The sequence below is a fragment of the Cynocephalus volans genome, chromosome 7, assembly GCF_027409185.1.
Source record: "Cynocephalus volans isolate mCynVol1 chromosome 7, mCynVol1.pri, whole genome shotgun sequence".
Classification (NCBI taxonomy): domain Eukaryota; kingdom Metazoa; phylum Chordata; class Mammalia; order Dermoptera; family Cynocephalidae; genus Cynocephalus; species Cynocephalus volans.
The window spans coordinates 152,673,697-152,697,178 of record NC_084466.1 but is presented as its reverse complement, the minus strand read 5'-3'; positions in this window follow the sequence as shown (position 1 = coordinate 152,697,178).

The window sequence follows — 23,482 nt, the reverse complement described above, 5'->3', positions numbered from 1 at the left end:
AGCTTGCAAACATTCCCAATGAAACAACACAGCATCACTAACCTCAGCAAGGAATCACTAAGTGCCCCAGTGCCAAGGTCACGAAGACATTTACATGCAACTCCAACATTAAATAGGGCTGAAGTACACATGTGGAGACTACCCTACTGTATCTACTCAGAACCAATACTAAAACACCCTATTTAATGCTCAATATAAGGCAATTCTACAGGAAGAAGTCTCTCTCAAAGCCCACCACAAAGTAATAGAAGAAGCAACTGGTCTACCAGATGACCAGACATCAATGTAGAGATACTGGAAATATGAAAAAAAAAAAAAAAAAGAAAGAAAGAAAATATGACACCACCAAAGGAATACAATAACTCTCAAGTACCAGATCACATAGATCAAGAAACCCTTGAAAGGACTGAAAAATAATTCTGAGTAACAATCTTAAGGAAACTCAAGATACAAGAAGACACAGTCAGACAACACAAAGAAATGAGAAAAACTATCCAGGATATGAAGGAGGAAATTTACAAAGAGATTAATACTTTAAAAAAGAATGTAGCAGAACTCCTGGAACTAAGGATTCATTCAACAAAATAAAAAAACATAACCAAGAGCTTAAGGAGCAGGTTAGAGCAAGCAGAAGAAAAATTTTCTGATCTTGAAGACAATCTTTTCAAAATAACCCAGGCAGGCAATAAAAAAGAAAAAGAATAAAAAAAAAATCAAGAAAATCTAAGAGAGCTAGCAGACAACCTTAAGTGCACAAACATTTGAATCATGAGTGTTCAGGAACGGGAAGAGAAAGGAAAAGGTATTGGAAACCTATTCAACAAAATAATACCAGAAAATCTCCCAGGTATAGGGAGAGACAAGGACCTTCAGATCCAGGAGGCTCAAAGATCCCCAAATAGATTCAATCCAAAAAGGTCTTCTCCAAGACACATTATAGTCAAACTGGCAAAGCTCAAAGAGAGAATCTTAAAAACAGCTAGAGAAAAGTGTCAAGTCACCTATAAGGGAGTCCCCATCACACTAACAGAAGACTTCTCAACAGAAACTCTACAGGCCAGAAGAGAATGGGATGATATATTCAAAACACTAAGAAAAAACTGCCAGCCAAGAATACTATATCCCAGCAAGGCTACCCTTCAGGAAAGAAAGAGAAATAGTCTATTTCCCAGACTGCAGAGTTCACCACCACATGACCAGTCCTACAAGAAATCTTCAAGTGAGTCCTGCATCTGGAATCTCAAAAACAATAACACCACCATGAATACCCAAGAAAGAAAAAAACCCACTGGTAGAACAAGAGTGCAAATGAGAAAGAGAAAGAAATCATATCTTACCACCTCAAAAAAACAATAAACACCAAAAACAAACAATAAAAGGGGAAGAAAGGAACAAAAGCTATTTAAAACATCCAAATGAAAATCAGTAAAATACCAGGAGTAAGATGATACCTTTCAATAACAACCCTAAATGTAAATGAATTAAGTTCCCACTCAAAAGACACAGATTGACTGAATAGATTAAAAAGCTAGACCCAACCATTGGTGTCTTCAAGGGACTCATTTCACCTGTAATGATACACACAGACTAATAATAGTGAAGGGATGGAAAAAGATATACCATGCAAATAGAAACCAAAAATGAGCAAGAGTAGCTGTTCTTATTTCAGATATAAAGTGGACTAAGCCAAAAACCATAAGAAGAGACAAAGAAGGCCATTATATAATGAGAAAGGGATTTATCCAGCAAGAAAACATAACCTTCATAAATATATAGGCACCCAACACTGGAGCACCCAGATATATAAAGCAAGTACTATTAGACCTAAAGAAAGAGATATATCCCAATACAATAATAGTTGGGGACCCGAATACCCTTCTCTCAGGATTGGACAGATCATTTAGGCAACAAATCAACAGAGAAATGTAAGATTTAAACTATACTTTAGACCAATTGGACCTGGCACATATCTACAGAACATTTCATCTGACATCTACAGAATATACATTCTTCTCATTAGCATACAGAACATTCTCTAGGATAGAAAACATGTTAGGTCACAAATCAAGTGTCAACAAATTTTTAAAAACTGAAATCATTTCAAGCATCTTTTCACACCCCAACAGATTAAAACTAGAAATCAATAACAGGCAAAACTCTGGAAACTATATAAATGCATGGAAATTAAACAACATGCTACTTAACAACCTATGGGTCCAAGAAGCAATTAACAGGAAATTGAAAAAATTATTGAAATTAATGAAAATAAAGACAAATTATACCAAAACCTGTGGGATACTGCAAAAGCAGTACTAAGAGGGAAGTTTATTGCTATAAATGCTTACATCAAAAGAATAGAAAGATTTCAAATAAACCACCTAATAGTATACCTCAAAGAACTAGAAAAACAAGAAAAATCCAATCCCAAAATCAGTAGACAGAAAGAAATAATTAAGACCAGAAAAGAACTAAATGAAATAGTCACCCCCCCAAAAAAGATAGAAAAGATCAATGAAACAAAAAGTTAGTTTTTTGAGAGGATAAACAAAATAGACAAACCATTAGCAAAGCTAACTAAAAAAAAGAAGAGAGAAGACCCAAATAAAAATCAGAAACAAAGGAGACATTACAACCAATACCACAGAAATACAAAAAATCATTAGAGAATATTATTAAAAACAACTATACACTGACAAATCTGAAAACCTGGGGAGATGGATTAATTTCTGGACACATACAAACTACCAAGGCTAAACCAAGAAGACACAGAAAACCTGAACAGACCAACAACAACCAACAAGATTAAAGCAGTAATCAGCAGTCTCCCAATGAAGAAAAGCACGGGATCATATGGCTTTATTTTTTAATTCTACCAAACTTTTAAAAAGGAATTAATATCAATTCTCTTCAAACTACTCCAAAAGAATTGAAACAAAGGCCATTCTCCCAAACTCATTCTATGAAGCTAGCATCACCCTGATACCAAAACCAAAGATACAACAAAAAAAGAAAACTATAGGCCAATATCTCTGATAAACACAGATGCAAAAATCCTGAATTAGCAAACAGAATACAAAACTACATAAAAAAAATTACACATCATGATCAAGTGGGATTCATCCCAGGGATGCAAGGATGGTTCAACATACTTAAGTCAATAAATGTAATACACCACATCAACAAAACCAAGGACAAAAAACATATGATTATCTCAATAGACACAGAAACAATTCAACATCCCTTCCTGATAAAGACTCTCAGCAAATTAGGTATTGAAGGAAAGTATCTCTACACAATAAAAGCCATGTATGACAAACCCACTGGCAATATCACCCTGAATGTGGAAAAGCTTTCAGCTTTTAAGAACAGGAACAAGACAAGGATGCCCAGTCTCACCACTCTTATCTAACATATTATTGGAAGTACTAGCTGGAGCAATCAGGCAAGAGAAAGAAATAAAGGGCATCCAGATTGGAAAAGACAAAGTCAAATTGTCCTTGTGTGGGGATATATAGACCTAAAGACTCTACAAAAAAACTTAGAGCTGATAAATGATTTCAGTAAAGTTGCTGGATACAAAATCAACACACAAAAACCAGTAGCATTTTTATACTCTAATATTGAACTAGCAGAAAAAGAAATTGAGATAGCAAACCCATTTACAATAGTCACCAAAAAATAAAATACCGAGAAATAAAGTTAACCAAAGAGGTGAAAGATCTCTACAATGAGAATTACAAATTGCTGCTGAAAGAAATTAAAGAGGACACAAATAATGGAAAGACATTGCATGCTCTTGGATTGGAAGAATTAACATTGTGAAAATGTCCATACTATCCAAAGTGATCTACAGATTCAATGTAATCCCCATCAAAATACCAATGACAGTCTTCATGGAAATAGAGAAAACAATCCTAATATTCATATGGAACAACAAAAGACCCCAAATAGCCAAAACAATCCTGAGTGAAAATAAATAAAATAAGTAAAGCTGGGGACATAACACTACCTTACTTCAAATTATACTACAAAGCTATAGTAACCAAAACAGCGTGGTACTGGCATAAAAGCCATTCCTCAGACCAATGGAACAGAATGGAGAACCCAGAAATCAACCATTTATAGCCAACTGATCTTTGTCAAAGGCAACAAGAATATACATTGGGGGAAAGACTGCCTCTTCAGTAAATGGTGCTGGTAAAACAGAACTTCCATATGTAGAAGAATGAACTAGACCTGTACCTCTCACTGTATACCAAAATCAACTCAAAATGGATTAAAGAATTAAATATAAGACCTGAAACTATGAAACCCTTAAAAGAAAACATAAGATAAACACTTCAGGAAGCAGGACTAGGCAAATACTTTATGAAAAAGACCCCAAAAGCACAGGCAACAAAAGTAAAAGTAAACAAATGGGATTATACCAAACTAAAAAGACTCTGCACAGCAAAAGAAACAACTAACAGAGTGAAAAGACAACCTAAAGAATGAGAGAAAATATTTGCAAACTATGCATCCAACATAATATCCAGAATAAATCCAACATAATATCCAGACTATACAAGGAACTCAAACAGCTTAACAATTAAAAAAAACCAAATAACCCACTTAAAAAATGGGCAAAGGAGCTAAATAGGTATTTCTCAAAGGAAGATATATGAATGGCCAACAGACATGTGAAAAAACGCTCAGCATCATTCAGCATCACGGAAACATAAATCAAAACCATATTGAGATATCTCACCCCAGTTAGACTGTCTATTATCAAAAAGACAGAGAATAACAAATGCTGTCAAGGATGCAGAGAAAGAGGAACCCTTCTACACTGTTGGTGAGACTGTAAATTAGTGCAGCCATTATGGAAAACAGTATGGAGTTTCCTAAAACTACAGACAGAACTGCTATACAATCCAACAGTCCCTGGACTGGATACATATCCAAAGGAATGAAAATCATTATGTCAAAGGGACACCTGCACTCCCATGTCTATTGCAGCCCTATTTAAAATAGCCAAGAGTTGGAACCCACCTAAATGTCCATCAATGGACAACTGGTATATTAGTTCATTTCTGTTGCTTATAACAGAATACATGGAACTGGGTACTTTGTAAGAAAATGAAATTTATTGCTTATAGAAGCTAAAAGTCCAGGAAACATGTATAGTGAGGGTCTTCTTTGGTGGTGGCTTTATAGCAACACAGGGGTCTCACATGGCAGAAAATGGCAAAGCAGGGAGAGAGAGCTCCTGTTTCATTCTCCTTTTAAAGCTCTCGGAACCACACCCGTGACTACCACTAGACCATCAACTTAATCACTCTAGAAGGCCCCACCTTTCAATTACCATAATAAGATTTCCCACCCTCAACAGTTACAGTGGAAATTAAGCCTCTAATATCTGCACTTCGGGGGGACGCAATTCAATCAATCCACAGCATTCCACCCCTAGTCTCCAAAGTTCATGTCCTTCTCACAGGTAAACACGTTCGTTCCATCCCCAAAGTCTTAACTTGTTTAATCTCAAAAGGCCCAAAGTCCCAACTGTGAAATCAAAACAAGTTATCTACTTCTAAGATACACTGGTGGGACAAACATAGGGTATAAAAACCGATTCAAAAAGAGAGAAATAGGCCAAAAGAAAAGGGTAACAGGTCCCAAACAAGTCCAAAACCCAGCAGGACAGACATTAAATCTCAAAGCTGGTGAATCATGTACCTTGACCGCATATTCCACGTCCTCTGCACACTAGTGTGGGGGTTGGGTCACCAAGTCCTTGGGCAGCTCCTCTCCTATGGCTTTCCTGGTCTCACGTGATGCTTTAGCTCTTGCAGGCTGGCATTGTATGCCTCTAGCTCTACAAGTCTGGGGTCTCCATGGCAGTCCTACTCCCATGTCTCTACTAGGCGTGGCACTGGTGGAGTTTTGCCGCTGTAACTCTGACCCCACATTTTCTCTAGGCATTGCTCTAGAAAGACTCTATGCGGAAAGTCCGCCTCTGTGACAGATATCTTCCTGGGCCCCTGGGCTTTTTCGTACATCCTTTGGAATTGGGATGGAGGTTCACAAGCCTCCACAGCTCTGGAATTCTGTGAGCCTGCAGATTTAACACCACATCAGCACTGCCAAGGCTTCCAGCTTGTATTTTCCAAAAGATGTGGGTCCAGCCACACCTGGGGCCAATTTATCCACGTCTGGAACAGCTGAAGCAGCTAGGGTGCAATGTGGGGAGCAGCATGCCAAGGTGGCCCTGGGCAGCAAGTCCATGGAGGGTGCCTTGGACCTGTTCCCCAAGACCATCCTGTCTCCCAGGCCTCTGGGCCTGTAATGGAAGACACAGCCTCCAAGATTTCTGAAATGCCTTCAGGGTCTTTTTTCTCTTCTTGTGATAATCCCTTTCTTCTGTACTAACTTCCTTAGAAAACAGTTGCTGGGCTACACCATTGAATTATTCTCCTGAAAATGCTCTCTGCTTCTCTACCACATGGCCAGGCTGCAAATTTTCTAAATCTTTACACTCAGCTTCCCTTTGAATTATAAATTCTTGCTTTACCTCATGCCTTTTCCAGCATAACTCAGCACAGGCTATTGCATGTAGACTTGTGGCTTCCTGAACGCTTTGCTGCTTAGAAATGTCTTCTGCCAAATACCCTGCTTCAGCACCTTGAAGTTCCACATTCCATAAAACTTTTGGGTATGAATAGAATGTAGCCAAGTTCCTTACCAGTTCATAGCAAGGATGATCTTTGCCCTAGTTTCCAATAAGTCCCATCTCATTTACATCTGAGATCTTCTTAGAATGGCCTTTACTGTCCATATTTCTATCAGCATTCTGCTCACCACCATTTAACCAATCTTTACGAAGTTCCAAACTTTCCCTTGTCTTCGAAATTCCCACCAGCAGGTAGGCTTTTCCTAGCCTGCTCCTTTAAATTCTTCTAGTCTGTCCTCAATACCCAGTTCCAAAGCCACTTCGATATTTTCAAGTATTTCTTATAATAAACACCCCACTTCTCTGGTACCAATTTTCTGTATTATTTCATTTCTGTTGCTTATAACAAAAATACCTAGAACTGGGTAATTTGTAAAGAAAATGAAATTTATTGCTTACAGTTTTGGAGATTGGGAAGTCCAAAGTCCAAGGAACATATCTAGTCTTCAGTGGTGGCTTTACAGCAATGCAGAAGTCTCACATGCCAGAAAATGGCAGAGCAGAGAGAGAGAGCTCCCAGTATACTCTCCTTTTAAAGCCCTCAGAACCACATCCAGGAACACTGTTAAACCATCAACTTAATCACCCCTTTGAGGCCCCACCTTTCAATTACCGTAATAGGATTTCCCAACATCCCAGTTACACTGGGAATTAAGCTTCTAATATCTAGATTTTGGAGGACACAATTCAATCAATCCACAGCAACTGGATAAGGAAAATGTGGCATGTATATACAATGGAATACTATACACTGCCATAAAAAAGAATAAAATTCTGCCATTCACAGCAACATGGATGAACTTAACGAAAATTATGTTATGTGAAATAAGCCAGGCACAGAAAGAGAAATACCACATGTCCTCACTCATAAGTGGAAGCTAAAAAGAAAGAAATAAACAAGCAAACCAACAAACAACAGTCACAGTAATTCATTTAACTTTCAAAAGGAGAGAACAGAACTGAGGCCAACAGAGGTGGGAAAGGCGGAGGGGGAGGGAACTAGTGATAAACTGGTAAAGGGCCACAAAAAATGTCTACAATGTGTAAGGTTGAATATACTAATTATCCTGATCTGAGCATCACATATTGCTCACAGCTATTGATATTCAACTCTGTGCCTCAGAAATATGTACAATCAACTATGTTTCGATTTTTTAAAAAAGCAACTGGATATGGGAAGCACAGACTACAACAGGGGACCATGGAAAATTTTCTACCAAGATCCAGGACTATGCCCTTGGTCCTAGGTCTCAAGTATGAGTCCCTTCTCTACCCACACCCAGGAGCCTTTCCCTCACCTTTCACTTTTCCTATTTCATTACCCTCCAGCTCCATGGGAAGAAAGCTCACTGTGGTTTCTAAATGCACACTCCCCAACCAAATGCATGCTTAAAATTCAACATTATTGTTGGGTATATTAATTGGTGCTAACCTGTAGGAGGGAAATTTGATAACATCAAAATTTGAAATGAACATACCTTTCAAACCAGGAATTTCACTTCTAGGAATTTGTCTTAGAAAAAACTAGTAAGTGAACGATAAAGTTAATTGGAACATTTGTTGTCATAGTGAAAAAACTGGAAACAACCTAAAATATCTATCAATGGGAAAGTAGATAAATTACTGTACATCCATACAATGAATTTTCACAGAGCCACTATGGAAGGTATATATTGCATATTTAAATTTTTCAATAAATAAGTACATTTTAAAAGATTATATATAAATATACATATATGGATGCATGTGCATATCTGTAATGCATAAAAAAGGTCTCTAAGAATACAGACCAAATGATTTAATAGGTTATCACTGCAGAGTGAGAAAGGTGAAGGTGATGAGAGTTCACTTTTACACTACTTGCTGCTGTATTGTTTTATTTTCTACAGTAAGCACATGTTATTTTGGGAAGGGGAAATTATGACAAATATTTTAAAATACAATTGTTCTAGCTATGCTGTAGCCCAAGCCACACAATCAGAGGAACAGGACCCAGGGCAGGAAGGAGGTTGAGGAAGAAGGTGGTCAGAACATCTCAGACTCCATGGGTTTAGAATGGAGGTAATCGGGGTATCCACCTCCTATTTCCCTGACGATGAAATGGAGTCATGCCCAGGAAGCCCCTGGAACAGTACCTGGCCACAGCGAGCACTTAATAAATGGTAGCTGTTATAGCTGGAGCTGTTGGCATTAATACTATTGCCCAGAGATGTTGGTAGGAGGCATGAGCTGCATTATACAAGTTTAGTGTCAAGTGCTAGACAGAAAAAGATCAAGGGTGAGACAAGGTTCATCTCAACACCCCCAGTGCCCGGGACACAGGGGCTCATTAACATCTAGTGAACAAATGCTTGCGTTGTCAGGAAATGGTGTTGATGGTAATAGAACTGGAGTAGACTGGTCTCCACCAATAAGCCCACAGGTAGTACGTATGACCTACCAGTGCCCAAGCAGAAAAGCAGAGAGCATGGCCCCACCCTCAAAGCACAGAGATCAACACACCTGAAAAAATTAATAAGGAGTAAATGACATAAAGAATTACTTGACTATTTCCTCCCCATGATGATGCCTCTTTCTTGTATATACCACTATCACAGTTCCTGTTACTCTGGGGGACATTTATTTCTTGGGATAGAAATAATGTCGTACCCTTAGTTAGCACTAGCTATGAAACAGACCCAATGCCAAGCATTTTACACACATTAGTTCATTTAATCCTCAAAGCAATCTTACTATCATCACCCCTGTTTTACAGATGAAAAAACTGAATGGTTCAGTAACTTGTCTAAGATCACACAGTAATAACACAGCCAGGACTTGAACTTGGAAGAGTCCGGCTTCAGAGTCCAGGACCTCTAGTATTACATTATAGTGTGGCCATTTATACGGCAAGTGCCTTGGGAGCTGCATCATGTCTTAGTTACCTGTGTATTGTCAGAACCTGGCCCAGGGCCTGGCACATAGTAGGTCCTCAAAAAGTATTTGTTGATGAAACAGGATCAGACTATACTCATGTTCGGCTTTAAATGGAGTCAGTTTTCCCCACTTTCATGCCCATCTGCTGCCCACGGCACCAGCCTTGGGTTCATATGAGCAAGCCAGCCTCCCAGGCCCCAGAGCTACCCCCACACCTCCTGATACCCCAGCAAGTTCCTCTAAAAACAACTTGGCACAATAATCAGGTAGCCCACACTGATGGGAGATCTAGGCATACCTGTCATTGATGAAAAGGCTGTATTTTTGTCCTGATAACCCACCAATTCATTTAAGTACCCACAGTCCTCTGGGGAGTGTCACAAATCCACCTAACATGCCCCAGTTCTCAGCTTTGTCTCTGAATCTCTGATTTAGCTGACAGATGGTAAAATTGCAGGCAGTATATCCAGCCAGACAGATCTCAAGTGGCCAGTCCAAAGGACCAAGGGAAAAGTTATATCAGTTGAGGTCAGTGGAACTTGGACACACAAGTTCCGCCTGGAGATCCCCTCTGTGGCCATTGATGACAGTCATAGCGATGATGATGCAGAAACGTGAGGGTTTCACAGGCTGCACCTCCTGGGCATGTTGGGGAAAGCAGCCCATCGGAACCTCTTCCACACATCTTAGCCATTGCCACCCAGGCTGTCCACGGTCCCCACTGTCTATGTGCAGTGCTTCCTCTACATCTCTGATCTGCTGCTCACTCACTTAGAAGGTTCTTTCTTCTCTTCTTTCTGCTTTGGTTGTTTTATGGTAGCATCTTTCTTAGACTCTATGCAGACCCCAAATTGGAGGTCACCTCCTCTGAGAGGCCTTCCTTGATTCCCAGAAACCTTACTAGAATTACTTCCTGAGAGCACTGAATGTGTACCTCTATTATAGCATAAACCAGTCTGTTAAGCAATTATTTATTTCCCTGTCCCTTCTTCCAGCTGTGAGCCCAGCACTGAGCCTGGCACATGGGGACATTCAACAAACATGTGCAGACTGCATTGACAGGCACGACCTCCCTGAACTTCATTTACCTATAGCTCCTTTTCAAGCACTTACCACTCACTTAAACAGCAGATGCTTCTGTGTTGTGTGTCACTTCTTGGACTAGACCACAAGCTCCCTGGAGAAAGGAGTACATCTGATCAAATTATATCCACTGTTCCTATTACAGTGTCTGGCACATAGTATGTGCTCAGTAAATAGGTAACTCTATCCAAATTATAGAGTCTTGAGAGTCTTTAAACCAAGATTTTTAATTATTTTAGCAAGTAAACTGAATTTATTATTTAAGCACCATGTTTCAGATGGTAAGTTTGCCCCTTAAAGTGTCCTTAGAGTCACAGAAAGAGAGAAGTTATTTCCAGGAAGAAAGTACGAACTGCTCAGTTATCACTTAACAAGTCAGTGTTGAAGCCTGACCTAAAAAAGAAACCAATTTTCAAGGTTATGTTTTACCCATTTGATTATGCTGCCTCTTGAGAAAACATTGATTTGGTGGACAGTTTAATTAATATCCTTTCGGTTAACTCCCTTTGTTTCTGCTCAAACTGCACATCCCTGAGGAATGGGAAAGTGTTTGCTCTAAATTTAAACAAGTGGAAATGTGTCTCCTTTGGGAAAATGCACCATGCAAATGGCAATTGGAATGAAGGATGCGGACAGATAAGATTCCACCTCAAGGAACATCAAAGGATTCCAGACTGTCAGAATAAAATATTTTGTTGGAAATCACTTCCTGGTCTTCAGAATTGGGAGGAAAAAAAGGATCTACTTTTAGCTTCTGTGTGGTAAACTAGCACGGAAAAAGGAGAGTGTGATACCTACATCACCCTGCACACCTACACTGTGCTGTGGACCAAGCACTGTGCAGAGACAGAGGAGGGGTGGGGGTTGGCAGCTGGGGCTGCCCCCAGGGACCTTACAGGTTAGACAGGGAAGTGGGCAATTACGCCCACTGCTGTGCTGGTAAACCAGCTCTTTGAGAAAAATCAAACAAACAAAAATGCCCTGATTTGTAGCATTTGCAGATTTCAGTGGTATAAATATTTTCACTGTGCTGATTTCAAACTATCAATGTGATAGTGTGAAGTAAACTTAAGAGCTGGGAAGAGAAGCCCAGTAAGGTCTCTCACAAGCCAGTATGAGTCAGTCTGAGCTGGCACCAGCTGGTATGAGTTTAGAGCAGGGATCTGGAGAGGCCTCAGGAAGAAAGTGGTCCCTGAACTGAGTCCTTAAGGCCAAATAGGATGTCACCAAGGAAAGAAAAGGAAAGGAGGCGAGGAAGGACATTCCAGGCAAAGGGGATGGCATATGCAAAGACTCAAGGGCAGAGGTCATGGAGAGCAGGACTTGCTTGTGACACGTGGCTAGTAAACAGCCAGAATAGAGGAGGAGGATGTGGAAAAGGAGCCCTGGGCTGGGTCTGGCTCCATCCCAAGGAGCTCTTCTGATTCTCTAGGTGGTGAGGAGTCACTAAAGATTTTAAGCAGAGGAGGGACACAGTACCTTGCTTTGGAAGGATCCCTTTGGCTCTTGAGTGAATGGGCGAGATGAGAGATAGGGCTGTTGAGAAGGACCAGGTTGGTATGGTGATGCTATGACAACAGTCACAATAGTGGATGCTTTTGAGAGATAAGCAGGGGGAAAGCGTTGGCCAGAATTGGTGGATGGTTTGGTGAGCAGGGAGAGACATGAGACAGAAGGAGGAGACAAGGACTTGCCCAGGTTTCAGCCACGTCAACCAGGTGGATGGCAATGCCAGTCAACAAGCAGAGACAGAAGACAAGAGAAGAAGCAGCTTGCAAGGTGAAGATGGGTTCCCCTCACCTTGGGACATGTTAAGGTAGTGGTGTCACCCAGACATCCAAGTGGAAATGTCCAGAAGACATCCAGTTCTACAGGCAGAGAACTCAAGAAAGGGGTCTGAGCTAGAGACATACAATAAATGATGTAATATACATCACAGAAGAAAACCATGGTGCCCAAGGCAAGTGCAGGAGTGACAAGAAAAGAGCCAAGCTAACGCTCTGCAGGGCACCCACCGCTGAGGAACGGAAGAGAAACAGGAGTCAGTAAGGATGCTTTGGCTGCAGAAACACAATAGTCAACGCAAACAGTAAAAGAAATTCATCAAATTGAAAAGTCCTGAGATAATCTCTGGCCTGGGCCAAGGCTTGGTCCAAGGACACAGCCATGTCTTCGGGGACTCATTTTCTTCCCACCTGTCTGTGCAGCTTTCCTCGGGGTAGTCTTTATCTTAAGGCTGGCTCCCAGAGCTACATCTTTCACCAAAAAAATAGACGGTCTTTGGCCCAGCACAAGTCCTGAGCTTCCTTCCAGCTATCCTGATTCAGACTGATGCCCACCCATGAACCAATCACCTTGGTCAGGGTCAAAGAAAGTGCTTAACCCAAGGTCAAGGATTGGTTTAACCCAGGTTACAGTCTCCACCCTCAGAACGTCGGGTGGTGTCAGCTTCTCCTAAACCACAAGAATCCTCTAAAAAAATTAGAGCTGGGGCAGATAGAAATGATAATCAATGCTCAAGAGGCCACCAACAAATGTCCACTGTCAGTGGACCCCCAGGAAGGAGGTCCTGTTGACCACGACAGTACTGTCCAAGTCAGGCTAGAGGTTTAAGTCTAGTGGGACAGCAGACAGCTACACAAGCACTTATTTAAAGTACACGAATAAAGGAGACCCGGGAACATTTAGCAGGGACATCTGACATGGACTTGAGGGCTGGGTGGCATTGAGCACAGAGAGTAACCCGTAACTTCACATTTGGAAGACAATCAGGAGTCGGGCAGGTGGAGGACAGATGGTAGAGGGGTGGAATGGGAGAAATCTTCCAGGCAGAGGAAGAGCATACGCAAGACTCAGAAATGAGGAGGCTTGCTATCTTCCAGCACCTGCATGAAGCTAGGCCCGGCTGGAGCACAGAGGATGTGTCAGCCCCGCCCTTATCCAACGCCCTGGATGAAAAAGGCCAGAGCCCTTGGCACACTTCCAGGAACCTTCCACACCCAGTCTACGAATCGTCTCTCTTCAGGTAGGGTCACAAATTAACATGTGGTGTCCCCATCTTGTGCCAGGGGTTCCAAGGGAGGCCTGGTCTATTGCCTTACTGAAGTAAGAATGTGCAAATCTTAAGTCCCTCCGTTTGGCTGTAACCCCGGAGGACAAGGTTTGCTGTCTGTTTTGTTCATAGCCATATCCCTGGCACCTAGCACAGTGCCTGGTGCATAGTAGGCTCTCACTAAATAATTGTGAATGATAAAGGGAGAAGAAAGGAAGGAAGGATACCACTGACCTCTCTGCCTGATTCACCTTTGCATTCACCCTATCAAAAGCAACAACAAATACAGTAACCTGTGCACACGCCTGTACCTGGTGATCACGTGGTTCCTAAAAGCTCACCATCTCTTGAAACCATCTCTTTGAGACTCAGTGTCAAATCTTTGGATGACGCCTTCATTTGGTTGAAGCCTGCACTTCGTTTGCCTACTTCCATTCATAACAAAGCCTCAGAGAGGGCAGATCATGGGGAAAAAGGAGGCCAGAGATCTCATGTCTAAGTTCCATCTAATTCCTACCATTCCACATGCTTTTTTCACCTAACAAGTATATTGTACAGGTATCTTGAAATAGAGGTGGTCAGGAACTTTCCACCTTCCATTTCAATGAGCCTGTAGTTTAATTAAAACTAGAATAATATTTACATACATAATATTTACATAGCTAAGAGCTTCTTACGAATGCATGGCCTGCCACCTTGGCATGGGTTTCATGAAACATCCTGAAGATATGCTCATTTTCAGTTTGAGTGATATTGACAAGCTATATTGACGAAAAACTTTGTTGAATTAGAGTATATGTCTGATGCTTACAAGAGACCCTTTCAGTGTCATTTTCTCATATTTGTAACAAAATAGTTCATGATCCTATGTTTAGTGACAATAATTTATGTGTATGTACTTGTTAGTGATTTTCAAGTTCTTTCAAGTGGCCCTTCTCACTTGATCTCTGGAGTGACCCAGCCAGGTATGTAAGAGGAGCCATCACCCTTTATTTGCCAGTGAGGAAAACAGAGGCCCTGGGAGGTGAGGTGACCTGTCCAAGGTTAATGAGGTGACCAAGTCTCAGTTCTTAATCCAGTGCCCTTTCTACCACTTCACACCATAAGTCCATACATCCTCCAGTTTGGGGGAATTACTGTTCACCAAAAGTTAGCACCACTTAGGTACAGAGTGACATTCTTAGTGAAGAAACCATAAGAGATACATGTAGGAAATGCAAGAAGGACCACAGCTCAGAGAAAGGGCTCTTGAGAAAGGCTGCATAGGTTCAGATTTAGGCTCTATCACTAATAACCTGCATAAACTGTGGACCAGTTACTTGATGTCCTTGTCCCTGGTAAATACCTGAGGTTGTCTCCAGCAACCATTCCCTGGGCTTCCATTTGGGATCTTCATGGATCCAAGAACACACCAGCTCCAGGAGGAGCACAGGTGCTCGAAGCTAAGCCAGTCAACTCATTCCACCCCCCAGCCCATGTCATGGATTCAGCCATGGCCATGTGACCCAAGCTAGTCCAATCAGAAAGAACCCCAGGACTCTTGAAGGGAGTGCTGGGACAAAGACATCTCACTGTATGTGAACAAGGAAGTGTGGTGTCCTGGGAGCTGCTGGGCTGGCAACCGCCTTGGGACCATGAAGGGAATTGGCCCTAAAGAAGTGGACACTCTAGAAGCAGAGACCTGAAAAGAAACTGGGTCCATGATATCACAGTTGACTCTTGAGTCAAACCTACCATTTACTCGGGATCTTTCAGTTACTTGAAATGATAAATCATTGTTTAAGCTGATTTTAATTGAGTTTCCTATTAATTACAACCAAAAACATCCTGACTGATTCATGCAATCTCCTCAACTGTACAACAGCTATAAATAATAATATTCACCTTCATTAGTTTGTTGTGAGGCTCAAACAAGGTATCATGTAAGGATGCTTGGCACAGTCTTGTACGTGACAAGTTCTCCAATCCACCTATGGACGGTTGGAAACATCTCACCTTTTGTCTTACTGCAATATCTGGTCCACTGTGCTAAGAAAAGACAAGTCTTTCAAAGATGAATATCACATTTAACCTGAGGGTCCCAGACAAACCACACACACCCACAGTGATATGCATGGGCTCATTTAGGATGTGTTATTTTTAAATTGTGCTATATTACAGACTGCCGCGGCAGGAGGGCAGAGCTATTTTGTTACAATCACATTGCTCATCATTTCCAGGCGTTTGGTGGTTTTACTACCTTTTTCCCAATACCCCTGGGTTGGTGTCCTTAACCTATTATGTAACGATATTTCAGGGTCTGGGAGACGAATTGCTCTCTGCATGCAATATGGCAGTGGATCTATACCCCTGAGCTCTGATAATTAGTTTTTAATGTAACTACAATTCTTTTGAGGAGATGCTTTTGCACTCTAAAATCTTCTTAAAAGCATCCCTTAGGCTGAAATTAAGTTGGAAGGAGTATCATGGAGGTCTGTGGCGAGGGCGCAACGGGCTCAGGTTACCTGCCAGCCCAGCGTGATTCACGGGCCTTGGGCAGCCAGAGGGCCGGCCTCCCTCTCACCGCAGCAGCCAGGCCTGTTCCTGCATGCGGCTGCTAAGGCAAAGCGTGAGAATGCACTTCATCACCAAACATGACACCCAAGTAATGGTGACAAATGGGTTTTCAGGGATGGGGAGAGTGAGCAGAGTGGGGTGCAGAGGGGGATGGGAGTGAGCTAGGAGGGGGCACCTGGCCTCCCTTTTCCTGCATCAAAGAGATTTTCTTTATCCGAACATCTATCCAAACAATTGTGGGGTTTTTTTCTGTTGTGACAACAAATAGTTATTTCAGTTAAGGCATTTAAAATTCATGAGGGACCATGGCCAATCTGTTCCTTAGGAAGAAATGTCAGATTCCTTCTGGAAATCCTTTGGAGCCACTGGGCTCAGCTGTAGTTTCCCAGCATCACCTATTTCTTCCCCACTGTGAATGCAAAAGTGTCCTCACATTTCATTTTGATATCCTCAAAATTAGGGCTGTTTGGTCTCTGCAAAAACAAACAGGTCATCTTGTCCACAGATAGCACTATATACAAACTGAAGGGTGCCGTAGCTGGGACACCATCTGTCGTAATATTATTAGCATCTATGCAGTTAACCTGTGATATGCTTAATTAGCTACATAGAGGAGAGTGAATGGGAACCAGCATAAACATGAAGACCCAGAGGGGATGGGGTATCATTAAATGCTAAATTCTCTGTAAATACCAAAGAAATTCCAAATCCCTAGATGTCCAGTAGATCTATGAAAACATTTCCTTGTCCTTTGCCTGAAGCTACCTTTAGAAAAAACTTTAAAGTGTTTTGAAACTAACATAAATTAGGGTACTTTGCTTTGATCATCAGACACACACAGAAGGATGGGAAGCCTCTCGGAGCTCGCTGTCAAGATGTGCTTTAATTGCCAGGTGAGAGAGCCTGATTGGTGCATGAGCAGAGGGGCACTGAATGCTGAGACCCTCCTTGTGGTGTGAGGTCTCCCTGGTCATGGATAGATTCCCAGAGGAACTGCAGGGACAAAGAGAAGGGAGTTGGCACAAATGGTTTTACAAAAAGTGCAAACAAGATTTGATAACACTTTCATGTGAAAAAGACGAGAAACAGATTTTCAACATAATTCAGAAAGGACATTCTACAACAGCATACACTAATGTGATTTGGGCGTGTCACTTTCTGATGATCTAACATGATACAAAAAGTAGAATTTAGAATTCCCAGAGGATTAGATGAACCATGTATCTTTTACATTATGTTCTAAAATTGACATTTCCTCTTTTCTTGGTGGGGAAGGGGCCTGTTTGTCATAGAAGAGCACCTGGTGTGCTGATGTGTTCTGGTGGTAGCTGAAGATAGATCTACAAGCTCTAAATCCCAAAAGAATGAATGGTTGGGTAGGGAGGACATTCTGTTCTGACCAATGTTTTTCCCAGACCAAAGACCAAGGATCTCAAAACCTTTCATTTGAGGAATAGTGGAAAAAAACAGGGCGTGGTACTTAGAAGACAGATTTCATGGGGACATAACAGCTGCCTGTCTTAGTCCATTCAGGTTGCTATAAAAAATAACATAAGTTGGGTGGCTGATAAATAGCAAACATTTATTTCTCACAGTTCTGGAGGATGGGAAGTCCAAGATCAAGACCAAGACCTTGATCAAGTCCAAGATCAAGGTTACTAGCAGATTCTGGGTCAGCTGAAGGCCCTGTTCTTTACAGATGTTATGTTCTTGCAGTGTCCTCACATGGTGGAAAGGGGCAAACAAGCTTTCCCTGGCCTCTTTTATAAGGGCATTAATCCCATTCATGATCTCGTTACGTCCCAAAGGCCCCACCTTTTAATATCATCACATTGGAGATTAGGTCCCAACATACAAATTTTAGGAGACACAAACATTCATACCATAACACTGCCTTCAATATTTGGGAAATTATCTTATAGAAAAGAGATTGTCCTGATTTTTGTGTCATTTCAGAGGATAGAACAAGGAACTGCAGCTCCATAAAAGAAGAGTTTTCTAAGACTTTAGGCCACTAAACTAAGGAATGAGCTTCTAAGAAAACTGAGATGGCCATCTCTCAAGTAGAGGCCAGAGGTTGATGACAATAGGATGAAGATAGTGACCTGTGCCAGAGAGTTTTTTTTCCCCCAAGCTCTTTGCTACCTGCTTGACAGGCATAGACTTATTTCACCTTCTAAGGATGTACGATATCATTACCAGTTTCAGAAGTGGGAAAGGAAGGCTAATGGTTGGTAACAGAGCCAAGATTCAATCCTGCTGGTCCAACTCCAGAACTCATATGTTTAACTGCTAGACCACCCCATTCCCCTTCTGTCACAGAAGGGATTCCTACTCTTGATGGAAGGGAAGAGACTCAATTATCCCTCTTAAATTCTAACTCTCACTCTGAATATAATTAGGCTAAAAGCCAGGGATCCACTTGATGGGATTGTAAAAGGTGAGTCCTTGTGGCCTACAGTGGCAGGGAAAGGAAGGACCTGCAGAGCCTTGTGGAAAGTACAGGTGAAAGAGGAAGGACATTCTATGGAAGGGAACCAGGCAGAGAAAAAAGGCAGAGCCAGAACAATGACCAAAGAGAAACTGCTGTGGCTGGGAGACCAATTTTGAGTCAGACCACAGTAGGCCCTGACTTTGGAATGGTTGGCCAGACCAAAACTACAGAAAGCATAGAATGCCAGATTAAGAATTTAGACCTCATTGGCAGATAAAAGGAAATCACTGACAGTTTTAGGGCAGGAGAGGTACACAATCAAAGCACCATTTTAGAAAGAGTAGCCTGGCAGCTAGTAGAAAATAGATTACAACAAAGACATAGGGAAAGGGGGAATGGCCATCCAGGGAATGATGGAACAGCCCACCGACAAGGTGGGAAGACTAAGCAACATGCAGGAGGAATCAACGTTATGCAACCAGCATCATTTCAAAGGTGTGTTTCTAAGCGGGGATTTTCCTTCTGGACTAAGGACAAGCTGCGGATTAGCGCTCACCTCCATGCTCAACGAGGGTAGCTAACTTAGCTGTACTTAGTATGTGTACACCTTCTCAGAACAGCTAGTTCATTAAACAAATAAAGTTGACCAGGTCACTTTCTGTAAGACCATTTTCCGCAAGGTAATCTGCTACCTCGGTGGTCTCCAGCAAACCACACCTCCTGGTTTTCACACCTTCATGTAGTTCCCTCCCCTTGAATCTGGGTTGAGCCTATAACCTGCTTTAAACTACAGAATGAAGCAAAAGTGATCTCACACCAGCGCTGAGCCTAAGCTTCCAGAAGGTTTAGAAGCTTCTGCTTTTAACCTCTTGGGAGCCTGGAACTGCGGTGGAAGAAGTCCAGCTACCCTACTGGAGGCTCCAAATGGGGAGGCATTGTAGAGAGAGATGCCCTGAGACAATGAGCCCCCTACACATGACCCCAAATAGGCCATTGCAGCCCCAGGCACCAGAGCCTTCTAGCCAAGCCACCAGACGGTGAGTGCAAAGGCCATCCTGGAGTTCCAGCCGCAGTGGACATAGAGTGGAACAGAGACAAACCAACCCCACTGTGCCCTGTTCAAATTCTCAACCCACGGAATTATAAGAAATAACAAAGTTGATTGTTGTTTTCCGCTACTAAGTTTGAGGTATTTTCCTACACAGTAATAGATAACTGAAACAGGTATCCCTCAAACTCACTAAAAACCCCTTCCTGTGAGACCTACTTCTGCAACCCAAGGGGAAAGATCCCAGCGGCCTTGTTAGCCCTTTGGTACTTAACTCCACCCTTGACAGCATGATTGGCCTTGGGTGTAGGTTAGAATTGAAGCAGAAATATATTCGTCTTGGTCTCTGAGACTAGCTAGAATGCAGACATGTAAACTCTCTGGGTTATGAGAGAGCCACGAGGTGTGACTGGAAGAAAAGACGGCAGCCTCAGTCCATGATACTTTCCAGTTCCTGCTTCATCCCATCATGTGGTCCCACAGGAATTTGAGTAACCTTGAATTACTTACAATTTCCTTGTGTTGTTGTAACACAATCCCATTTTTATTTACTGTAGTGTGGGCTGCTCTTACTGGCAATCAAAAAATATATATTAGACTAAGAATTTTTCCATCCACCCCTTCCCCCCACACACAAAAAATGTTCTCCCGAATTGAATGAACCCCCGTTGAAGCTGAATAAGTTAAATTGGGTTGTGTTGTGAGGATAGATTTGGCCAATCCACAGGCCATGAGACTGAGGAGACCACCCACCTAGATCAACCTGGGAAGTTCTCCAATTGATACCAGGGTAAGACCACCCCAACCTAGAAACAGATATTTCTTGGTAACCTCCAAGAACTGAGCAGTTCTAACAAAGCAGGGACTGCACCCTGTAGTTCAAAGCTTCTTCAGGAACATGAGAGCAGACAGAGCAGAAGATCGTCATGACAGATGTGGTCATAAAGTTCCCACCAAGTGTAACTTCAAGCAAATTAAACTGATCCAACCCATCACCGGAGGCGGGAGGTTGCGGCCCACTCTCCTGTGTCAAGTGCAATCACTGGTGGGTTAATGGAAGCAACCCATAACTTTCAGCTAGGAGCTTCATCTCCTAATCTTTTCTCAGGCAGCCGCGCTGTGGCCATAAGGTCAGGGGACTGTGTTAAAGTGACACCATGTCTCATTTGGGCCCTGAGAAGCAAGTCCAGAAGTGTGATGGACCTGGGGAGAGATGGGGGCCCAGACTGGTCAGAGCAGGTGTCAAGTTTGGACATTTGCATAACAAGTGTTTCCCATCTGCAGGGATGCCTTCCCATCCTGAATGCCTTACCCTTCTGAAGAAATGACTGAAAGTTTATTTAATAATATACTTTATTTTCCATTTAGCCCATCCTCCTCCAGGGAAGTATGTTGGTAGCGAAGAAGATGATATTACCATCTTAGGCTGGCCATTTAGCTCAGTTGGTTATAACATGGTGCTGATAACACTAAGGGCCAGGATTTGATTCCTGTACTGGCCAGCCACAAAAAAAAAAAAAAAAAAAAAAAGAATAGATATTGGCATCCCTCTCTCCCTGCCTAGACTATGCTTTAGTAGTCCTAGAAAAGAAAATTGTCACATGGCTGTTTCTAAGGCTGGAAACATGCATTCAACTGCTTTTGAAATGACATGCACAATCGGCCAGCCACCAAAAAATAAAGTAAAATAAAAAATAAATGACATGCACAGCATTAAGGCAGCCCCAAGTCTCTCAACAGAGTACATTCTTTCTACAACTACCATGTTTATAGAGCCCCACAATTCACCAAGCACTTTCACATATAATTGTTTTTGATGATGATAGCTAATATTTCTGTAGCAGACACTTTGCTAAAGACTTTACATCCATCAGGGCATTTCAACCATATAGCAGTCTTATTAGGTAGGGATGCAATCATCCCAGTTGACAGATGAATAAACTGAGGCCCAGAGAGGAAGTCACTTGCTCTTGAGGCCATACAACTAGGAAATGGCAGCAGCAGGAATTGCCCACAGTCCAGCCTGACTCCACAGCCCTCTCTTGAGCTATTCCTTATTTACAGATGGATGCTTCAGTGGAGGGAGGAACTACAGGAAGGTCCCTGTCCTCTCTGATGATGGCTCTGGAACTTCTCTGACCTTTTCTGCAGGTTCATCCTGCAACACTTGCCCCATGGCTGGCCTATGTTGGGGGACCAATGGGGGTGGGGAAAGATTGGGATAGTGGTCAAGGCATGGATGATCAGAAAGAAGGGAGGATCAGGGGGAAGAGAGCCATGTCCCAATCCTGCTCCTCACCTCAGAGCGCACTCCCAGCTCTGGGACAAAGGTCCTGAGACCTTCTCTGTGTGAAGGTGATTAAGCCAAGAGGTCCCTCTAAAGGGCAGGTAACTCCTACCCTGGGCCCCATCTAAGGTCACAAAGGAATCTCTCCTCTGCCTCCCCCCAGCCTCTACACTTCAGTGATCAGTCTACACTGGTGGTTCTCAATCAGTTGGTTCTGAAGGTGGTACTCCCAGGGAGGCATTTGACAATGTCTGGGGACATTTTTAGTTGTCACATAGGGAAAGGAATGCTCCTGGCATCTAGTGGATAAAGGCAGGGACGCTGCTCAATACCCTACAGTGTACAGGACAGCCCTCCACAGCAAAGAAGCACCTGCTTCGAGCTGTCGATACTGCCCAGGTCGACCTGCACCAAGCCTGTTCATGTCGGATGCCCGTCAACAGCTTCCAGGGTGTTCGCAGCATCTGCCAGATCAAGTAAAAGCTCTTTAGTGGGCTGTACAATCAGGAGCAAAGATATGGATTAAAGGCCCCATCCCCCACCAAGATGTCAGCCCCAGGACTGTGGGTGGTAGAAGCACAGTCCAGGACTAGGGGGCAGAAAAGGCAGCTGGAGAAGAGAATTAACACCACGGCTCCCTTTGTAGACACCAGACACTGTGCTCAGTGCATCCTTCATCTCTTTTAATACTCACAGAGGATTACCTGTAAGGCGGATTCTATTTTTATTGCCATTTCCACATGATCAATTCAAGGCTTAGAAATATTAACTAAATGAGGACAGAACACTTGTCCAAGACCATTAAGCTACTTTGGTGACTTCACAGCATCTTGCCCATTCCTCACCTAGTGGTCTGTCCTGCCTCCCCATGAGAAGCCAGCTGCCTAAACATCTTGTTCCCATTATTGAGACATGAGGATGCTTTAACTCTCTCTTACTTAAAAAAAATCCCAAATAATAATAAAAATCCACTTCTCTGATCAACTGCCACTCCCACCCCATGCTGGTCCAGGCAGTCCTCCTCCTATCCTCTCTCTCCCACACCCACATTCTCCCACACCCACATCCAGTCCATTGGTAAGTGCCGTCAACTCAACTTCACAACAGATGTGGAATCTCACCCCTTCCCACCACCCCCACTTCTACCATCCTTATTCTGGCCACCATCATCACACCCTATAAGAAGATTCTTACAACAATCTCCTCACTGTCCTCCTGCTTCCACTATTTGCCCCATGCCATGCCCAGTTTATTTTTCATAAGGCAGTTAGGATGAATTTTCTAAAATTATAATCGGATCTCGCCATACCTCAAAGTCCTCCAATGGCCCCCCAAGGCCAAGTGGGGAATCTAGACATCCACCTTCATCAGTCTGTAAAAAGACACCCAACACCTGC